Raw genomic sequence first — 23882 nt, forward strand, 5'->3', positions numbered from 1 at the left:
ATGGAGGTATCCAATTTTGATATTTTCACTTAAAACAATGGGATTAACAACCCTTTCAGTATTTTTGGATCTATTCTACAAGAAGATTAATTATTGAACCTTTTTTAAAAGTATAAGTCGTTTTACTATCACAAAAGACACTGATATGATTTAAATTTAAAATATAATGTAAACGAGTCCAACCTGATGGCTGATGAATGTTTTAACACTTTTCCACTTGTCGTTTGCTTCTTGATATATGTGTCCAAAGTTTATGTTTACCAGATTGCACAGTAACTCTACAATATAATCAATTAAATATTTCTTGTTATGCTTCAAATTTCTTAGACTGTTTGTTATGGTAAATGTCTTTTTTTTTTTTTTTTTTTAATGAATTGACGGTGTGAATTGAATTATGTAAAATTATGATAGTGTGGGTTGAAGTGTGAGTGAAATGTATGATGATGTCATGCTGATATAATAAAATATGATTGGTACATTAAATAACAAAAGTAAAAAATAATATATTAAAACTAATTAAAAAAAATAAAATCTAACAAACCAGAGTCTCGAATATGTTGGATCACGCCGTTGCTATTTGTCGTGAGAATCTGCGCCACGCTTCAATTTTTGGATAAAACACACGCTCATAAGACTGATGTTAAAGCAGAGTGAAATTAAAGCGTTAGCTGAGCTTACTAGAAGTGACGATAGGTAACGCAATTAACGGATCGTGAGAGAAATGTGTTAGTCACATTTGTGACTAAATGTCACGGAAGCATGAGAAAAAAAGCCAACCACTCATGATTTAATATATTTTTTTAACAGCGGTACGAGATCACCCAGAGAGACTTAACCACTCATGCGTTCATCTTCTGCAGTTGCATAACCCGCCCCCAACTGCTGCCCAGGAGAAAATCCGGCCCAATTCACGAACATGGGCGGTAAAACCTCCCTCCTCCACTGCCCCCGCAACGCAATGTACGGAAGACACCTTTGCGTGGAAGTCATGATTTTACCCACTCAATATTGTGTGGAAGGCACAATATTGATGTATTTTATTATTAATTTATTTTCTCCACTCAGTTTTCAATCATATTTTACCATATCACTCTACAAATATTTAATCACGTTTCTCTCACATAGGACTATAGGAGTCACCGGTGAAGGTATTTCACATATTTCCAACCAGTGGCGATTTCAGGATTAAAATTCAATGGGGTCCGAAATTTTTTCCGGTACTAATTATATTAGAATATTATTTGAGTGGTTGTTTACCTTAAAAAAACTACAAATTCGAAAAATATATGTGATTCGGGTAGTAAAATTTAGTGGTGTCTTATACAATTTAATGGAAAAACTATAAATTCAAAAAATAAATAGGGTCTTGTAGTTAAATTTAGTGGTGTCCTTAGGGATGGCAACGGGCGAGAAAAAACCCGTGACCCGCGGGTACCCGATCCGTGATGGGCGGGTAAAATCATAAAATCTTACCCACGGGCACTGAAGCGACCCGTCCTAATCCATCCGGACGAAGTCCATATCGATTATAAACGATTCAAAACAGTTGATTACATCGCGAGGTACTTGACCTCTATATGATACATTTTACAAACATTGCATTCGTTTTTGAAACGACAATCTTTCATTACATCGAAAGTTGACAACATGCATACCATTTCGTAATATATCTTACTATAATAAACTTAATAATAATCTTGATGAACTCAACGACTCGAATGCAACGTCTTTTGAAATATGTCATGAATGACTCCAAGTAATATCTCTAAGATGAGCAAATGCACAGCGGAAGATTTCTTTAGTACCTGAGAATAAACATGCTTTAAAGTGTCAACCAAAAGGTTGGTGAGTTCATTAGTTTATCATAAATAATCATTTCATAATTTTAATAGACCACAAGATTTCATATTCCCAATTCTCATAAATAAACGTCCCATGCATAGAGACAAAAATATCATTCATATGGATTGAACACCTGGTAACCGACATTCACAATATGCATATAAGAATATCCCCATCATTCCGGGATCCTCCTTCGGACATGATATAAATTTCGAAGTACTAAAGCATCCGGTACTTTGGATGGGGCTTGTTGGGCCCGATAGATCTATCTTTAGGATTCGCGTCAATTAGGGTGTCTGTTCCCTAATTCTTAGATTACCAGACTAAAAAGGGGCATATTCGGTTTAATAATCCAACCATAGAATGTAGTTTCGATCACTTGTGTCTATTTCGTAAAGCATTTATAAAAGCAGTGCATGTATTCTCAGTCCCAAAAATATATATTGCAAAAGCATTTAAAAAGGGAGCAAATGAAACTCACCATACCGTATTTTGTAGTAAAAATACATATGACTAAACTGAACAATGCAGGGTTGGCCTCGGATTCACGAACCTATATCATTTATTTATTTATTAATACACATAATTGTAATCGAACAATATATATATTATTAGTGATATACTTGTTATTTTAATAAATTATGTGTTTCATTAGTAACTTAATTACATGTATTTATTTTATATTCTTTAAAAAAAAGTTAATATAGTTTAGTTAAGTATATTTATATATGACTAATTTTTATTGTAGTAATGATGATAATATTTGTAGTAATATTGATAATAATAGTAATATGATTTTTATAAAAATAATAATGATACTAGTAATAATAAAAATAATAATAATAATAATAATAATAATAATAATAATAATAATAATAATAATAATAATAATAATAATAATAATAATAATAATAATAATAATAATAAAAGAAATAAAAAAAAGAAATAAAAAAAATGTATACCCTCTAGGAAGCTTTTTCTTAAAAAGAATGCCTCAGACGAGGCTTGAACCCATGACCTCTCGTTTCCTAGCTCGTCCAACCATTCCTCTGTTACTTAATTTCTGTTTTAACTCTTAAACTAAATCCTTTATATTTTCATCTTATCACCCTCATACATCCTCATTAAAACTTGACAGAAACATATACATGTGATTATTCTGGCCCAACAACAAAATTTACAAAGCCCACGTCATAATATCAATGGCCAGATTGGATGCAGCCCACACTGGCTTTTAAGGAAATCGATTAGCAGCAAAAAAAAAAAAAAAAAAAAAAAAACTATTACGGCCCAATCTGTTGAGTAAATCCTTGATCCAGTAATTAAAACAAATCGTGACTGGTGCATATCGAATAACATCTGTAGGGTTAAATGAAATAATTAAAAATCATAGTGGCAGACAAGGAACTCGTTTCATCTTCATCACCTAAACTCGCCTATTATCTTCATTCGATTAACGCTACTGTAACATCATCCTAAACATCATCATTATTCATCATCACTATCTTAATCATAACCATCATCTTGTTTCGTTGTTACTGTTCGAAAGAAAAAGATAAAACGTAGGAGCCTGTAGCTGTTAAATGGATGACGGTTGCAGGTTGTTCGTGATGGTGGCTCTCGAAGGATTATGGTTGTACATGGTGATGGTGTCTCGGTGATGGTGGTTTTCGGTGATGTTTTGGGTGGTGATCGAAGGTGTTATCGAATATTAATAGCCATGAGGTAGCAACATTAATAAGTAATAGGTTTCGATGGTGATTAATATGATTTCTGAGCTTCAAAACAGTAAGCGTGTAACATCAGTAGTATTTGAAGTGATGGTGGGATGGCGGTTTAAGGTGGTGCTCGATGGGTGTCAATGGTGGTGGGTTTTGTAATCGTTCGAAGGAAAAGAATATAAAAGTAGAAACCGGTAGCGAGTAAAAATTGTGGGGTTGTTGTGATTGTATGTGCGAAGTAGAAATAGAAGAGAAGAAACCGTACAGGTGGTTTCACGATGGTGGCTCGGCTGTAACAGTTGCAGGTGTAGGGTAACTTACGGAGGAGAGAGAGAGAGAGAGAGAGAGAGAGAGAGAGAGAGAGAGAGAGTTAATGATAGTGTTCTTAGTGATAATGGGTTTCAAGATGGTTGAAGTAACAGAAACATCGAGGTTAAATGGGTAAAGGTGTTGTGTATAAGTTTGTGATGGGTTTTGACATTTAAATCGAGTAATTTGGTTTAGTCTTGTAATCGTATCAGACCTGAGACAGAATTAGAAGATCATAGCACTAATAAACACATGGTATTCGGTTTTAAGGGTGGTTGTTTGAGTGGAGGTGGTCTCCGATGGTTGAGGGTGACGGATATAGTGAGGGTGTTGGTTGTCATCGATGGTGGTGGTATTGTGGTTCCGGTTGACAGAAACAAAGAAGAAGATGAATAATAGTAGTGGTGAAAACAAGAAGATAGTGTACATGTGAATTCATGTTACTCGAGATTTATATGCAATTATATTTGTGACCAGTTGAAATATTATACGAGTAATACATTATGCCATTCGGGAAAAAAAAATAAACAACCTGTAAAGAAAGTTTTGAAAGTGAAATATACATCACCTTTATATCAATTAGTTGTCAATTGTAAAAGAAAACAAATGCAAGTATTTGTATATAATAATATTATGAGTATGAATGTAATAATAATCAATCAAGCACACTGGTTAAATGGTGATTAAGAAACATAAACGAATATTTTCAATCTTTTGAGTGGGGTTCTTGTGTTTTTAATTTCATATCTTAAAGATATGGATATATTTAATATGTTTATAATAATAAAAAAAAAAAAAATAGGTAACGTGTGAAAAACAAATAAATAGATATTCAGCAGCCTTAGATTTGAATTTATGTGACGACATTGGGTATATTTCGTACCCCGTTGTTACACAGTGGCGGATAAAAGTTCTCAGAAAAATCTCATATTTTTAAGTTGACTATATTTATTTATTTTGGTCATTATGGTATAAAATTGGATCCTTAATTTAATAAATAAAAATTACATCAACTGTCCCTCTCATTTATGAGTAACATATAAAAAGTGTTTAAATTAAATAATTAGGTCCTAAATATACTTTTAATAAGCCTATAACTTATTTAACTCATTTTCGTATCACCGTTTATTTTAAAATTACATAAGTTTGAATTTAACTTGCTTAATATCAATCGAAACATCAAACGAGTATTACAATCATTTAATATTTATTTTTAATATATTTTATTTATATATAGAGATATATTTTAAATAATAATTATTATAATTTCCTATTTTTTTTATTTTAATAATCTTTAATAACAACAACATATAATACTTCAAATTATATTTCGAATAATTATTTGTATATACATACACACATATCTATTTACACTTAATTGTTCGTGAATCGCCGAGAGCATGAAATGTCCCGTTCTTATTGATTAAAAACGTTCCATATTAATTGATTTCGTTGTGAGGTTTTGACCTCTATATGAGACGTTTTTCAAAGACTGCATTCATTTTAAAACAAACCATAACCTTTATTTCATCAATAAAGGTTTAAAAAGCTTTACGTAGATTATCAAATAATGATAATCTAAAATATCCTGTTTACACACGACCATTACATAATGGTTTACAATACAAATATGTTACAACAAAATAAGTTTCTTGAATGCAGTTTTTACACAATATCATGCAAGCATGGACTCCAAATCTCTTCCTTATTTAAGTATGCGACAGCAGAAGCTCTTAATAATCACCTAAGAATAAACATGCTTAAAACGTCAACAAAAATGTTGGTGAGTTATAGGTTTAACCTATATATATCAAATCATAATAATAGACCACAAGATTTCATATTTCAATACACATCCCATACGTAGAGATAAAAATCATTCATATGGTGAACATCTGGTAACCGACATTAACAAGATGCATATATAAGAATATCCACATCATTCCGGGACACCCTTCGGATATGATATAAATTTCGAAGTACTAAAGCATCCGGTACTTTGGATGGGGTTTGTTAGGCCCAATAGATCTATCTTTAGGATTCGCGTCAATTAGGGTGTCTGTTCCCTAATTCTTAGATTACCAGACTTAATAAAAAGGGGCATATTCGATTTCGATAATTCAACCATAGAATGTAGTTTCACGTACTTGTGTCTATTTTGTAAATCATTTATAAAACCTGCATGTATTCTCATCCCAAAAATATTAGATTTTAAAAGTGGGACTATAACTCACTTTCACAGATTTTTACTTCGTCGGGAAGTAAGACTTGGCCACTGGTTGATTCACGAACCTATAACAATATATACATATATATCAAAGTATGTTCAAAATATATTTACAACACTTTTAATATATTTTGATGTTTTAAGTTTATTAAGTCAGCTGTCCTCGTTAGTAACCTACAACTAGTTGTCCACAGTTAGATGTAAAGAAATAAATCGATAAATATTATCTTGAATCAATCCACGACCCAGTGTATACATATCTCAGTATTGATCACAACTCAAACTATATATATTTTGGAATCAACCTCAACCCTGTATAGCTAACTCCAACATTCACATATAGAGTGTCTATGGTTGTTCCGAAATATATATAGATGTGTCGACATGATAGGTCGAAACATTGTATACTTGTCTATGGTATCTCAAGATTACATAATATACAATACAAGTTGATTAAGTTATGGTTGGAATAGATTTGTTACCAATTTTCACGTAGCTAAAATGAGAAAAATTATCCAATCTTGTTTTACCCATAACTTCTTCATTTTAAATCCGTTTTGAGTGAATCAAATTTCTATAGTTTCATATTGAACTCTATTTTATGAATCTAAACAGAAAAAGTATAGGTTTATAGTCGGAAAAATAAGTTACAAGTTATTTTTGTAAAGGTAGTCATTTCAGTCGAAAGAACGACGTCTAGATGACCATTTTAGAAAACATACTTCCACTTTGAGTTTAACCATAATTTTTGGATATAGTTTCATGTTCATAATAACAATCATTTTCTCAGAATAACAACTTTTAAATCAAAGTTTATCATAGTTTTTAATTAACTAACCCAAAACAGCCCGCGGTGTTACTACGACGGCGTAAATCCGGTTTTACGGTGTTTTTCGTGTTTCCAGGTTTTAAATCATTAAGTTAGCATATCATATAGATATAGAACATGTGTTTAGTTGATTTTAAAAGTCAAGTTAGAAGGATTAACTTTTGTTTGCGAACAAGTTTAGAATTAACTAAACTATGTTCTAGTGATTACAAGTTTAAACCTTCGAATAAGATAGCTTTATATGTATGAATCGAATGATGTTATGAACATCATTACTACCTTAAGTTCCTTGGATAAACCTACTGGAAAAGAGAAAAATGGATCTAGCTTCAACGGATCCTTGGATGGCTCGAAGTTCTTGAAGCAGAATCATGACACGAAAACAAGTTCAAGTAAGATCATCACTTGAAATAAGATTGTTATAGTTATAGAAATTGAACCAAAGTTTGAATATGATTATTACCTTGTATTAGAATGATAACCTACTATAAGAAACAAAGATTTCTTGAGGTTGGATGATCACCTTACAAGATTGGAAGTGAGCTAGCAAACTTGAAAGTATTCTTGATTTTATGTAACTAGAACTTGTAGAATATATGAAGAACACTTAGAACTTGAAGATAGAACTTGAGAGAGATCAATTAGATGAAGAAAATTGAAGAATGAAAGTGTTTATAGGTGTTTTTGGTCGTTGGTGTATGGATTAGATATAAAGGATATGTAATTTTGTTTTCATGTAAATAAGTCATGAATGATTACTCATATTTTTGTAATTTTATGAGATATTTCATGCTAGTTGCCAAATTATGGTTCCCACATGTGTTAGATGACTCACATGGGCTGCTAAGAGCTGATCATTGGAGTGTATATACCAATAGTACATACATCTAAAAGCTGTGTATTGTACGAGTACGAATATGGGTGCATACGAGTAGAATTGTTGATGAAATTAAACGAGGATGTAATTGTAAGCATTTTTGTTAAGTAGAAGTATTTTGATAAGTGTATTTAAGTCTTTCAAAAGTGTATAAATACATATTAAAACACTACATGTATATACATTTTAACTGAGTCGTTAAGTCATCGTTAGTCGTTACATGTAAGTGTTGTTTTGGAACCTTTAGGTTAACGATCTTGTTAAATGTTGTTAACCCAATGTTTATAATATCAAATGAGATTTTAAATTATTATATTATCATGATATTATCATGTATGAATATCTCTTAATATGATATATATACATTAAATGTCTTTACAACGATAATCGTTACATATATGTCTCGTTTAAAAATCATTAAGTTAGTAGTCTTGTTTTTACATATGTAGTTCATTGTTAATATACTTAATGATATGTTTACTTATCATAGTATCATGTTAACTATATATATATCCATATATATGTCATCATATAGTTTTTACAAGTTTTAACGTTCGTGAATCACCAGTCAACTTGGGTGGTCAATTGTCTATATGAAACATATTTTAATTAATCAAGTCTTAACAAGTTTGATTGCTTAACATGTTGGAAACATTTAATCATATAAATATCAATCTCAATTAATATATATAAACATGGAAAAGTTCGGGTCACTACAGTACCTACCCGTTAAATAAATTTCGTCCCGAAATTTTAAGCTGTTGAAGGTGTTGACGAATCTTCTGGAAATAGATGCGGGTATTTCTTCTTCATCTGATCTTCACGCTCCCAGGTGAACTCAGGTCCTCTACGAGCATTCCATAGAACCTTAACAATTGGTATCTTGTTTTGCTTAAGTCTTTTAACCTCACGATCTATTATTTCGAGGGGTTCTTCGATGAATTGAAGTTTTTCGTTGATTTGGATTTCATCTAACGGAATAGTGAGATCTTCTTTAGCAAAATATTTCTTCAAATTTGAGACGTAGAAAGTGTTATGTACAGCCGCGAGTTGTTGAGGTAACTCAAGTCGGTAAGCTACTGGTCCGACACGATCAATAATCTTGAATGGTCCAATATACCTTGGATTTAATTTCCCTCGTTTACCAAATCAAACAACGCCTTTCCAAGGTGCAACTTTAAGCATGACCATCTCTCCAATTTCAAATTCTATATCTTTTCTTTTAATGTCAGCGTAGCTCTTTTGTCGACTTTGGGCGGTTTTCAACCGTTGTTGAATTTGGATGATCTTCTCGGTAGTTTCTTGTATAATCTCCGGACCCGTAATCTGTCTATCCCCCACTTCACTCCAAAAAATTGGAGACCTGTACTTTCTACCATAAAGTGCTTCAAACGGCGCCATCTCAATGCTTGAATGGTAGCTGTTGTTGTAGGAAAATTCTGCTAACGGTAGATGTCGATCCCAACTATTTCCGAAATCAATAACACATGCTCGTAGCATGTCTTCAAGCATTTGTATCGTCCTTTCGCTCTGTCCATCAGTTTGTGGATGATAGGCAGTACTCATGTCTAGACGAGTTCCTAATGCTTGCTATAATATCTGCCAGAATCTTGAAATAAATCTGCCATCCCTATCAGAGATAATAGAGATTGGTATTCCATGTCTGGAGACGACTTCCTTCAAATACAGTCGTGCTAACTTCTCCATCTTGTCATCTTCTCTTATTGGCAGGAAATGTGCTGATTTGGTGAGACGATCAACTATTACCCAAATAGTATCAAAACCACTTGCAGTCCTTGGCAATTTAGTGATGAAATCCATGGTAATGTTTTCCCATTTCCATTCCGGGATTTCGGGTTGTTGAAGTAGACCTGATGGTTTCTGATGCTCAGCTTTGACCTTAGAACACGTCAAACATTCTCCTACGTATTTAGCAACATCGGCTTTCATACCCGGCTACCAAAAATGTTTCTTGAGATCCTTGTACATCTTCCCCGTTCCAGGATGTATTGAGTATCTGGTTTTATGAGCTTCTCTAAGTACCATTTCTCTCATATCTCCAAATTTTGGTACCCAAATCCTTTCAGCCCTATACCGGGTTCCGTCTTCCCGAATATTAAGATGCTTCTCCGATCCTTTGGGTATTTCATCCTTTAAATTTCCCTCTTTTAAAACTCCTTGTTGCGCCTCCTTTATTTGAGTAGTAAGGTTATTATGAATCATTATATTCATAGATTTTACTTGAATGGGTTCTCTGTCCTTCCTGCTCAAGGCATCGGCTACCACATTTGCCTTCCCCGGGTGGTAACGAATCTCAAAGTTGTAATCATTCAATAATTCAATCCACCTACGCTGCCTCATATTCAGTTGTTTCTGATTAAATATGTGTTGAAGACTTTTGTGGTCGGTATATATAATACTTTTGACCCCATATAAGTAGTGCCTCCAAGTCTTTAATGCAAAAACAACCGCGCCTAATTCCAAATCATGTGTCGTATAATTTTGTTCGTGAATCTTCAATTGTCTAGACGCATAAGCAATTACCTTCGTTCGTTGCATTAATACACAACCGAGACCTTGCTTTGATGCATCACAATAAATCACAAAATCATCATTCCCTTCAGGCAATGACAATATAGGTGCCGTAGTTAGCTTTTTCTTCAATAACTGAAACGCTTTCTCTTGTTCATCATTCCATTCAAATTTCTTCCCTTTATGCGTTACTGTAGTCAAGGGTTTTGCTATTCTGGAAAAGTCTTGGATGAACCTTCTGTAGTAACCAGCTAGTCCTAAAAACTGGCGTATGTGTTTCGGAGTTTTCGGGGTTTCCCACTTTTCAACAGTTTCTATCTTTGCCGGATCCACCTTAATACCTTCTTTGTTCACTATGTGACCGAGGAATTGAACTTCTTCCAACCAAAATGCACACTTTGAAAACTTAGCATACAATTCTTCCTACCTCAATACTTCTAACACCTTTCTCAAATGTTCACCGTGTTCTTGGTCATTCTTTAAGTAAATAAGTATGTCATCAATGAAAACCATGACAAACTTGTCAAGGTATGGTCCACACACTCTGTTCATAAGGTCCATGAACACAGCTGGTGCATTAGTTAAACCAAACGGCATAACCATAAACTCGTAATGACCGTAACGTGTTCGGAAAGCAGTCTTTGGAATATCATCTTCTTTCACCCGCATTTGATGATACCCGGAACGTAAGTCAATCTTTGAATAAACAGACGAGCCTTGTAGTTGATCAAATAAGTCGTCGATTCTCGGTAGTGGGTAGCGGTTCTTGATGGTAAGTTTGTTCAACTCTCGGTAGTCGATACACAACCTGAATGTACCATCTTTCTTCTTGACAAACAAAACAGGAGCTCCCCACGGTGATGTGCTTGGTCGAATGAAACCACGCTCTAAAAGTTCTTGTAATTGGCTTTGCAGTTCTTTCATCTCGCTGGGTGCGAGTCTGTAAGGAGCACGAGCTATTGGTGCAGCTCCTGGTACAAGATCTATTTGAAATTCAACGGATCGATGTGGGGGTAATCCCGGTAATTCTTTTGGAAATACATCGGGAAATTCTTTTGCAATGGGAACATCATTGATGCTCTTTTCTTCAGTTTGTACTTTCTCGACGTGTGCTAGAACAGCATAGCAACCTTTTCTTATTAGTTTTTGTGCCTTCAAATTACTAATAAGATGTAGCTTCGTGTTGCCCTTTTCTCCGTACACCATTAAGGGTATCCTTTTTCTCGTATAATGCGAATTGCATTTTTGTAACAAACGATCTCTGCTTTCACTTCTTTCAACCAGTCCATATCGATTATCACATCAAAACTCCCTAACTCTACTGGTATCAAATCAATCTTAAATGTTTTGCTAACCAGTTTAATTTCTCGATTCCGACATATATTATCTGCTGAAATTAATTTACCATTTGCTAATTCGAGTAAAAATTTACTATCCAAAGGCGTCAATGGACAACTTAATTTAGCACAAAAATCTCTACTCATATAGCTTCTATCCGCACCCGAATCAAATAAAACGTAAGCAGATTTATTGTCAATAAGAAATGTACCCGTAACAAGCTCCGGGTCTTCCTGTGCCTCTGCCGCATTAATATTGAAAACTCTTCCGCGGCCTTGTCCATTCGTGTTCTCCTGGTTCGGGCAATTTCTAATAATGTGGCCCGGTTTTCCACATTTATAACAAACTACATTGGCATAACTTGCTCCGACACTACTTGCTCCGCCATTACTCGTTCTGACACCATTTGTTCCTTTCGTTCTATTAACCCCTGGTCTGTAGACCTCACACTTTGCCGCGCTATGACCATTTCTTTTACACTTGTTGCAAAATTTGGTGCAGAACCCCGAGTGATACTTTTCACACCTTTGGCATAGCTGCTTCTGATTGTTGTTGTTGTTGCGGTTATTATTGTTGTTGGGATGATTGTTGTAGTTGCTGCTGTTGTTGTTGTTGTTGTTGTTGTTGTTGTTGGGCCGTTTGTTGTAGTTGCGATTGATGTTGCGATTGTTGGGATAATTGTTGCAATTATTGTTGTAATTGCTGTTGTTGTTGTATTGGTGATTCTTATCACCGTTTTCCTCCCACTTTCTTTTGACTTGCTTCACATTGGCCTCTTCAGCAGTCTGTTCTTTAATTCTTTCTTCAATCTGGTTCACTAGTTTGTGAGCCATTCTACATGCCTGTTGTATGGAGGCGGGCTCGTGTGAACTTATATCTTCTTGGATTCTTTCCGGTAATCCTTTCACAAACGCGTCGATCTTCTCTTCCTCATATTCGAATGCTCCCGGACACAATAGGCACAATTCTGTGAATCGTCTTTCGTACGTGATAATATCAAATCCTTGGGTTCGTAACCCTCTAAGTTCTGTCTTGAGCTTATTGACCTCGGTTCTGGGACGGTACTTCTCGTTCATCAAGTGCTTGAATGCTGACCACGGTAGTGCGTACGCATCGTCTTGTCCCACTTGCTCTAGATAGGTATTCCACCATGTTAACGCAGAACCTGTGAAGGTATGCGTAGCGTACTTCACTTTGTCCTCTTCAGTACACTTACTTATGGCAAACACCGATTCGACCTTCTCGGTCCACCGTTTCAATCCGATCGGTCATTCGGTTCCATCAAATTCCAAAGGTTTGCAGGCAGTGAATTCTTTGTAGGTGCATCCTACACGATTTCCTGTACTGCTAGATCCAAGGTTATTGTTGGTATGTAGCACAGCCTATACTGCGGCTATGTTTGAAGCTAGAAAAGTACGGAATTCCTCTTCATTCATATTCACGGTGTGTCGAGTAGTCGGTGCCATTTCCTTCAAAATAGTCAAATGGAACAAGTTAATCATACAGAATATTAAGAGTAGTTAATAGTATTTCGTAGCATAATATGAACTCATTTATAAAAGTTTTTTCTTCATATTAGCGTTTTATAAGTTTAAATTCGGGTAGTACCTACCCGTTAAGTTCATACTTAGTAGCTAATATACAATTCAACTACTACAATTCTATATGAAAAACTGATTATAATAATATTTCGCATTCAAACTTTTACACAATATTTTACAAACTTACAATACCGCTTATTTTACATATAGCATGAAATATAGCACACAATAAATTTGATACAAGATGGTTGTGAAGATAATTCTAGCTAGTACACAAGTCGTTCAGCAAAGGCAATAAAGACACGTAATTCATACGTCTAGAAACAAGTCATGCTTTATGGTTTTACTAGGATTACTTCCCATCCTTGGTCTTGTGGAACATAACCGTTATGGCCGTTGATAAGACAGCGTGTTGTAACGTCGTCAAAGGGACGAGGGTTACGTAATGTCCAACAGTCCCGTAACAATCTAAAAACCTCATTTCTTACCCCAATTACCAACTCCGTCACTTGTGGGAACATTTTGTTTAATAGTTGTAGCCCGATGTTCTTGTTCTCACTTTGGTGAGAAGCGAACATTACTAATCCGTAAGCATAACATGCTTCTTTATGTTGCATGTTAGCCGCTTTTTCTAAATCACGAAGTCCAATATTCGGATATATTGAGTCAAAATAATTTCTTAACCCATTGCGTAAAATAGCATTTGGGTTCCCCGCAATATATGCGTCAAAGTAAACACATCGTAACTTATGGATTTCCCAATGTGATATCCCCCATCTTTCGAACGAAAGCCTTTTATAAATCAAGGCATTCTTGGAACGTTCTTCGAATGTCTTACAAACTGATCTCGCCTTAAATAGTTGTGCCGAAGAATTCTGACCGACTCTAGACAAGATTTCATCAATCATGTCTCCGGGTAGTTCTCTTAAAATATTGGGTTGTCTATCCGTTTTGTGTTTTTATACTGTAAAATAGACAAGAGTTAGATTCATAAAAAAAATACTTATTAATACAAGCAATTTTTACATATATCATAAAGCATAAGCACACTATATTACATATATTACACCACACGAATACAACTATCTTATTCCGACTCGCTTGTTTCTTCTTCTTCGGTTTTGGTTCGTTTTACCAAGTTTCTAGGGATATATGATGTTCCCCTAATACGAGCCGTCGTTTTCCACATTGGTTTAGAAAAACTGGTGGTTTAGAGGTTCCCGGGTCATTGTTACAACTTAAGGACTTCGGGGGTTGACGATACATATAAAGTTCATCGGGGTTGGAATTAGATTTCTCTATTTTTATGCCCTTTCCCTTTTTATTTTATTTTGCCTTTTTAAATTCAGTTGGGGTAATTTCTATAACATCATCGGAATTCTCGTCGGAATCCGATTCATCGGAGAATTGGTAATCCTCCCAATATTTTGCTTCCTTGGCGGAAACACCATTGACTATAATTAACCTTGGTCTGTTGGTTGAGGATTTTCTTTTACTTAACCGTTTTATTATTTCCCCCACTGGTTCTATTTCTTCATCCGGTTCCGATTCTTCTTCCGGTTCCGATTCTTCTTCCGGTTCCGACTCTTCTTCCGGTTCCTCTTCGGGAACTTGTGAATCAGTCCACGAATCATTCCAATTTACATTTGACTCTTCATTATTATTAGGTGAGTCAATGGGACTTGTTCTAGAGGTAGACATCTATCACATAATATCAAACGCGTTAAGAGATTAATATATCACATAATATTCACATGTTAAAAATATATAGTTTCCAACAAAATTTGTTAAGCAATCATTTTTCAAGTAAACACGGTCGAAGTCCAGACTCACTAATGCATCATAACAAACTCAATAAGACACACTAATGCAAAATTCTGGTTCTCTAAGACCAACGCTCGGATACCAACTGAAATGTCCCGTTCTTATTGATTAAAAACGTTCCATATTAATTGATTTCGTTGCGAGGTTTTGACCTCTATATGAGACGTTTTTCAAAGACTGCATTCATTTTAAAACAAACCATAACCTTTATTTCATCAATAAAGGTTTAAAAAGCTTTACGTAGATTATCAAATAATGATAATCTAAAATATCCTGTTTACACACGACCATTACATAATGGTTTACAATACAAATATGTTACAAGAAAATAAGTTTCTTGAATGCAGTTTTTACACAATATCATACAAGCATGGACTCCAAATCTCTTCCTTATTTAAGTATGCGACAGCAGAAGCTCTTAATAATCACCTAAGAATAAACATGCTTAAAACGTCAACAAAAATGTTGGTGAGTTATAGGTTTAACCTATATATATATATCAAATCATAATAATAGACCAGAAGATTTCATATTTCAATACACATCCCATACATAGAGATAAAAATCATTCATATGGTGAACACCTGGTAACCGACATTAACAAGATGCATATATAAGAATATCCCCATCATTCCGGGACACCCTTCGGATATGATATAAATTTCGAAGTACTAAAGCATCCGGTACTTTGGATAGGGTTTGTTAGGCCCAATAGATCTATCTTTAGGATTCGCGTCAATTAGGGTGTCTGTTCCCTAATTCTTAGATTACCAGACTTAATAAAAAGGGGCATATTCGATTTTGATAATTCAACCATAGAATGTAGTTTCACGTACTTGTGTCTATTTTGTAAATCATTTATAAAACCTGCATGTATTCTCATCTCAAAAATATTAGATTTTAAAAGTGGGACTATAACTCACTTTCACAGATTTTTACTTAGTCAGGAAGTAAGACTTGGCCACTGGTTGATTCACGAACCTATAACAATATATACATATATATCAAAGTATTTTCAAAATATATTTACAACACTTTTAATATATTTTGATGTTTTAAGTTTATTAAGTCAGCTGTCCTCGTTAGTAACCTACAACTAGTTGTCCACAGTTAGATGTAAAGAAATAAATCGATAAATATTATCTTGAATCAATCCACGACCCAGTGTATACGTATCTCAGTATTGATCACAACTCAAACTATATATATTTTGGAATCAACCTCAACTCTGTATAGCTAACTCCAACATTCACATATAGAGTGTCTATGGTTGTTCCGAAATATATATAGATGTGTCGACATGATAGGTCGAAACATTGTATACGTGTCTATGGTATCTCAAGATTACATAATATACAATACAAGTTGATTAAGTTATGGTTGGAATAGATTTGTTACCAATTTTCACGTAGCTAAAATGAGAAAAATTATCCAATCTTGTTTTACCCATAACTTCTTCATTTTAAATCCGTTTTGAGTGAATCAAATTTCTATGGTTTCATATTGAACTCTATTTTATGAATCTAAACAGAAAAAGTATAGGTTTATAGTCGGAAAAATAAGTTACAAGTCATTTTTGTAAATGTAGTCATTTCAGTCGAAAGAACGACGTCTAGATGACCATTTTAGAAAACATACTTCCACTTTGAGTTTAACCATAATTTTTGGATATAGTTTCATGTTCATAATAAAAATCATTTTCTCAGAATAACAACTTTTAAATCAAAGTTTATCATAGTTTTTAATTAACTAACCCAAAACAGCCCGCGGTGTTACTACGACGGCGTAAATCCGGTTTTACGGTGTTTTTCGTGTTTCCAGGTTTTAAATCATTAAGTTAGCATATCATATAGATATAGAACATGTGTTTAGTTGATTTTAAAATTCAAGTTAGAAGGATTAACTTTTGTTTGCGAACAAGTTTAGAATTAACTAAACTATGTTCTAGTGATTACAAGTTTAAACCTTCGAATAAGATAGCTTTATATGTATGAATCGAATGATGTTATGAACATCATTACTACCTTAAGTTCCTTGGATAAACCTACTGTAAAATAGAAAAATGGATCTAGCTTCAACGGATCCTTGGATGGCTCGAAGTTCTTGAAGCAGAATCATGACACGAAAACAAGTTCAAGTAAGATCATCACTTGAAATAAGATTGTTATAGTTATAGAAATTGAACCAAAGTTTGAATATGATTATTACCTTGTATTAGAATGATAACCTACTGTAAGAAACAAAGATTTCTTGAGGTTGGATGATCACCTTACAAGATTGGAAGTGAGCTAGCAAACTTGAAAGTATTCTTTATTTTATGTAACTAGAACTTGTAGAATATATGAAGAACACTTAGAACTTGAAGATAGAACTTGAGAGAGATCAATTAGATGAAGAAATTTGAAGAATGAAAGTGTTTGTAGGTGTTTTTGGTCATTGGTGTATGGATTAGATATAAAGGATATGTAATTTTGTTTTCATGTAAATAAGTCATGAATGATTACTCATATTTTTGTAATTTTATGAGATATTTCATGCTAGTTGCCAAATTATGGTTCCCACATGTGTTAGGTGACTCACATGGGCTGCTAAGAGCTTATCATTGGAGTGTATATACCAATAGTACATACATCTAAAAGCTGTGTATTGTACGAGTACGAATACGGGTGCATACGAGTAGAATTGTTGATGAAACTGAACGAGGAGTAATTGTAAGAATTTTTGTTAAGTAGAAGTATTTTGATAAGTGTATTTAAGTCTTTCAAAAGTGTATAAATACATATTAAAACACTACATGTATATACATTTTAACTGAGTCGTTAAGTCATCGTTAGTCGTTACATGTAAGTGTTGTTTTGGAACCTTTAGGTTAACGATCTTGTTAAATGTTGTTAACCCAATGTTTATAATATCAAATGAGATTTTAAATTATTATATTATCATGATATTATCATGTATGAATATCTCTTAATATGATATATATACATTAAATGTCTTTACAACGATAATCGTTACATATATGTCTCGTTTAAAAATTATTAAGTTAGTAGTCTTGTTTTTACATATGTAGTTCATTGTTAATATACTTAATGATATGTTTACTTATCATAGTATCATGTTAACTATATATATATCCATATATATGTCATCATATAGTTTTTACAAGTTTTAACGTTCGTGAATCACCAGTCAACTTGGGTGGTCAATTGTCTATATGAAACATATTTTAATTAATCAAGTCTTAACAAGTTTGATTGCTTAACATGTTGGAAACATTTAATCATGTAAATATCAATCTCAATTAATATATATAAACATGAAAAAGTTCGGGTCACTACAGAGCGGTCGAAGGTCAATTGAATATATGAAACAGTTCAAACTTTTGAGACTCAACATTACAGACTTTGCTTATTGTGTCGAAATCATATAAAGTTTAAGTTTAAATTTGGTCAGAAATTCCCGGGTCGTCACAGGCACGGGTAAGGGTAAAAAATTATAAACGCCAACAGGTCGCGGGCGGGTTACGGGTACATACTGCCCGTCGCGGGTAAAACCCGATCCGTTAATTCATGAGACTTTTTTAAATTTATCATCGAGTTTATACATACAATTATCAATTTAAAAAGGATTTTACTTGTAATGCACTAGTAATTAAAAATATAATATTATATATACGTAAAAAACTTGACTTTTACGTCATTTTACTCATGTTAATTGTAAATATTGTTTATAATTAACAAATAACTTTTCCCAAATTTTTTTTAGCGAAATTGTATATTATTATTACCAGCGGGTCACGGGTATCCGTGGGTCACGGGCATGGGCGAAACTTTTTTACCCGCGGGCGGGTAACAGGTCTCAAGTAGCAAAAAAACAACCCGACGGGCGGGTCGCGAGTATATAGAACCTGTGCCCGTTACCCGCGGGCGCCATCCCTAGGTATCCTATACAATTTAAAGAGTATTTTCTACATAAAAATTTTAAATTAGCGGTGTCCCGTGACCCCACGGACTAATATATAAACTCGCCAATGTTTCCAACTCTTACAGGGTGGTTTTAATGTGGTTTTAATGATTTTCATAGGAAACAAATAATTTGAGTGTCCATGCTGATCTATACTTTTTGCGAACAATAGTCGGCACCTATCATATATGTTGTCACCATCGTATATGATATTCGATGGTGAAACATATATGTTGTCACCCGATGGCTCTAGTAATTTCACTATTAATGTTTTGATATGATTTTGGGTATGTGGCTAGTAGCTAGCTGTTAACTAGTAGCTGTTGTCAAGCAACCCAAGTCCCGCGATTAGTTGCCAAGCAACCCGAGTAGGAGTTTCCTTCTAGCGTGTGTGGGTGCAAATGGTGAGGGTCGTTGAAATAAATGACCCGCTGATACAAATTCGCCGTTCAAAAAAAACTAGTAGCTGTTAACTTTTTAGATATATTCAGATGTTTAACTGGAACTAATAGAAGAAAAAAAAGTAAACTGACAAAAAACTAGAAGCTCTTTCTTAAACGTTAGTTCTAGAAGATTTTTCCTTCTAGTTTTTTTCTCTCCATCTACCAAACTCAATTTATAATTAGATAAGCTCTAGCTTGTAGGTTAATATTGAACTATTTAATATGTAGTCCACCATCACTAGTTTAGTTTTCTTTATGACACACGCGCGCGCGCACATGTCCCCTCGCGCGCGCGCGCACACACACACACACACACACACACACACACACACATATATATATATATATATATATATATATATCGTAAGATCAGGCAGAATACAAATTTGAGGATGATCTGTATTGTGTGACTCTACATACAACCAGAGCCAACGAACATTAGAAGATATATGATTGTAGAATTGAAGTCTAATAATCATCAAAACAAAAGGATTGAACATGAGCACCTAAAAACAACAAGTTGCATCCCTACGTAAATCCTGACCTATCGATATACAACACCCCCAAGCCCGAGTAAGATCGGAAAAGAGCTCCGGATCCACCACCATACCAGCCCATAACAAAGACCAACAGCCGATCATCAGCTTAGCCAGCAAACTTCGTCCACCGAAAAACCCAAGAACACTAACCCTGAAACCAGCAAACTGAAGAAGTCCCCCAATTAACAGACAAAACCACTGAACGGGCGGTTAATGTAACATCCCGCATTTTTCCGTTAAATTTACTTTTAACACTGTCTTTTTTTTAGATAATATCTTTTGTTATCTAAATTCGTATCTTTCGTTAACTAACGTTCGTAATATTTTCGTTATTTGATTATAACATCTCTCGGTTACTCTAGCGTTTTTAAAATATTCGTTCGGTAAATTCTCGCACCCGCTTTTAAACTCAAGGGACTATTGGCGTCAAGTGGGCAAACTAGTTGACTAGGTCAACTAGTCAACCCACCACCACCACTCATTCATTCCCTCATCTCTTTCTCTCTTTCTCCTACTTTCACTTTTTACTCTCAAACTCGAATATCACTAAATCATCATCTAAATTCGTTCTAGGAAGCTTGCAACAAAACAAATTACATATTCGTGATCCTCTCTTCATCCTCTACATTTTGATACCAATTTCATCTCATTTGGGTAACATTTCTAAAACTCTAGATTTTTCTCTAATTTAATTTATAGACTTGAAATGATGTTAGTTAGTGTCTATGGCTCGAGTCTAGCATGAATATGTGATTTATTTGCTCGATCTTGTTATTTTGCATAAACTAGCATGAACTTGAATTGAGTGTGCTTAATCTTTAATTTTGGATGATTAAATGTTATTACTATGTTAAAGCTCATGTGTTAAAAGTGTTACTAGCATCATTAGCTTCGTTTTGGTACGTTGGATGCCATGAAAACCTTACATTAACTTGATTATTGATTTTGTGATTCTTGGTTAGGGTTTGATAGATCTTAAAACGAACATTTGATGCATCAAATGCTTTGCAATGTTATTTTTAAGTATTTAGTTGTATTGTATGCATAATTAGCTATGAAACGGCATATTGTATGTGTAAATTGAGCTCCCGAATCATGAAATGCGTTTTACGAACTTGAAACCTGAATGATGAACTTTTAACGATCATTCGACGAGGTTTTTGTTATTGTAAATGATTAACTTGATTGATGATAAGTGTTTAGTTGTATTCCTTGTCAAAATACCTTTCCAACGATGTAAGATACGTGTCTTAAGTGTTTTCGGTTCATGAGTTATGTTAATTTGAGTTTTGGTTCGAGACTTAACAAAACTGCAGCAACAGCATCTTTTATGTAGTAAAGCGCGCCGCGCATCCTTGCGCGCGCCGCGTAAATGTGAGGGTGCAAATGCTTAACCCCTGAGTTTTATCTGACATGTTTCCACGCTTTAGTGCGCGCCGAGCATACCTGCGCGCGCCGTGCACATTCCCTGGCCAAACTTTCTTTTTGTTTTAACTTTTCATAAATTCTTTTCTCGCTTAACCGCAACTCCAATTAACATGAAACTTAGCCAACATGCTCACATATGGTTATATAACTTAGAAAAATTGTCGGATACCCGACCCGACCCCGTTGACTTTGACTTGACCAAGTTTGACTTTTAGTCAAACTTAACCAAAAACTTATGCAATCGTTCTAATCCTCTTTTATACTTGATTCTTGCATGAAACTTGACAACGTGATTTACATGCTATACTATTCGAGTCGTAACGAGCCATAGGACTAATTGAACACATTTCGCCCGACCTTGTATCGTAACCGGTTAATTGATACAACTTACTTGATTAGGTCAAGGCTAAGCAACTATCATGCACACGTTTACTTTGTGAAGTACATTATACTCGTGCACTCGAGGTGAGATCATAGTCCCATCTTTCAACAACTTTTATACTTTTAAATCATGGGATGAGAAACATATACAATTTTATACTACATACTTTTATACTTTGAACACAAGTACGGAAACAAACATTCCACAGCGAGTTAGAACAAAAAGCCTCAATTCGATTATCATTAGTTACACTTGCAGGGTGTAAGCGAGAACTTATATTATGTGATCACATGGGCTTGACGAGCCTCATTCGGACGGTTCGCTACCGTTAGCGTATGAAATATATTTTCGGGTTTAGCGTATGTTCCAACACTACGCAACAGGGTGCAAAACAGTTAAGTCTTGATAATTGGGTGCTCGCGAACATACTTTTGGAATGCAAACGATTTAGATAATCAACGTTATGGAAATACAAAATCTTGTGGTTCAAAACAACGTTTATTAATACACCTATGATTTCACCAACGTTTTTCGTTGATAGTTTTCTATATGTTTCTCAGGTTCATACTTGGCTACTTGATACATGCTTCCGCACACTTTGATTACTTGCTTGGGGTCAAGCATACATGCATACGCTAGTGATAGCACCTTTGGATTCAAACTTATAGCATACATACTTACGCTATTTATAGCAACCGTGATTTTCAACTTATTATGTCGCGAGTTATTTCATTTATACTTTATAACTTTTGTAAACTTTAACTTGTTGTCGAACCGTTTGGTAAACTAAACTTTGTAAGTCTTGTACGTTTCAAATGAATGCGACATAATTTTGGTCAAACGCTAGGGATGACATCGGGTCAGGTTTGGTCGGGTATAGGCAATACCAAACCCAAACCCGATTAAGAAACTCACTCCCAAACCCGGTACCATACCCGGTGGGTAACCATTAACTAATTAACCGTCGAGTAATGGATTTCCCCACGGATAATCGGGTAACCATTTAATTCAAATCAAATTAAATTAAATTTTAAAGAATTTACAAACTCCATTACTAACTAAGATTAAAATGTTAAAGAATTAAATGTTAAATAATTTTGCTGTGCATCTTGTTCATAGTAGCATCCAAAGATTAATCTTAGTTACATGTATGTACTCGGATGTAATGTATGCATGTTTTTCTTGTCCATTTTGGTGGGCCTTATGAAGTGGGCTAGTAGGATATAAGCCCAGATTGTTATTTGTTTGTAACTTTCAATGTAATATATTGAATAAACTAATCGGGTATATGGGTCGGGTATACGGGTCGGTATATGAGTTTTTATTTAAAACCAAACCCGAACCCGCGAAAAAAAATAAACATATACCCATACCCGAACCTAAACCCATATACCCGAACCAAACCCTGACCAATAATATCGAGTTTCGGGTTTACACATCGAGTACGGGTATATTTGCCATCCCTATCAAACGCGTCTCATTTAGGGACTATGACCACGTAACGGGACCTAAGTAACGACGCCGTCAATGACGATTTTGTCGGGTCATTACAGATGGTATCAGAGCATTGGTTGTAGGGAACTAGGATATGCATTAATGTGTCTGACAGAGTCGTTAGGACGCATTAGTGAATCTAGACTACAACCGGATAGTTAGCCATTGCATTCTGACATACATTTGCTATAGATAGCACTTACTTGACTACTTGTGCATTATACTTAAATCATTCTTAGGCAAACTTCTTGCTGGTACCAAGCTTTCATCATACGAATCCGTATTCTGCCACTTTCTGGTAACACACGTGAATTCAAGATTCATACGCGTAAGGATGACGACGACTTCATTAGTCACACATGTTCGGGAATTCTGTCTCCCAGATTGTTATTTCGCCACCATTTCAACTCACTATCGGTGTCACACCGGTGTTCTTCACTATCTACCATTTCTTGTTACTACCATCACTACTCTAGGTGAGTATCGACATCACTAATTATCACTACAGTTGCGTACTACTCGATATCATAACTCGTTACTCTTTTCGTACCTAAAAGACATTATTGTTTGACTTGAACCGCATTGATGTGAAA

Source organism: Rutidosis leptorrhynchoides, chromosome 10 (assembly GCF_046630445.1).
Source record: "Rutidosis leptorrhynchoides isolate AG116_Rl617_1_P2 chromosome 10, CSIRO_AGI_Rlap_v1, whole genome shotgun sequence".
NCBI classification, from domain to species: domain Eukaryota; kingdom Viridiplantae; phylum Streptophyta; class Magnoliopsida; order Asterales; family Asteraceae; genus Rutidosis; species Rutidosis leptorrhynchoides.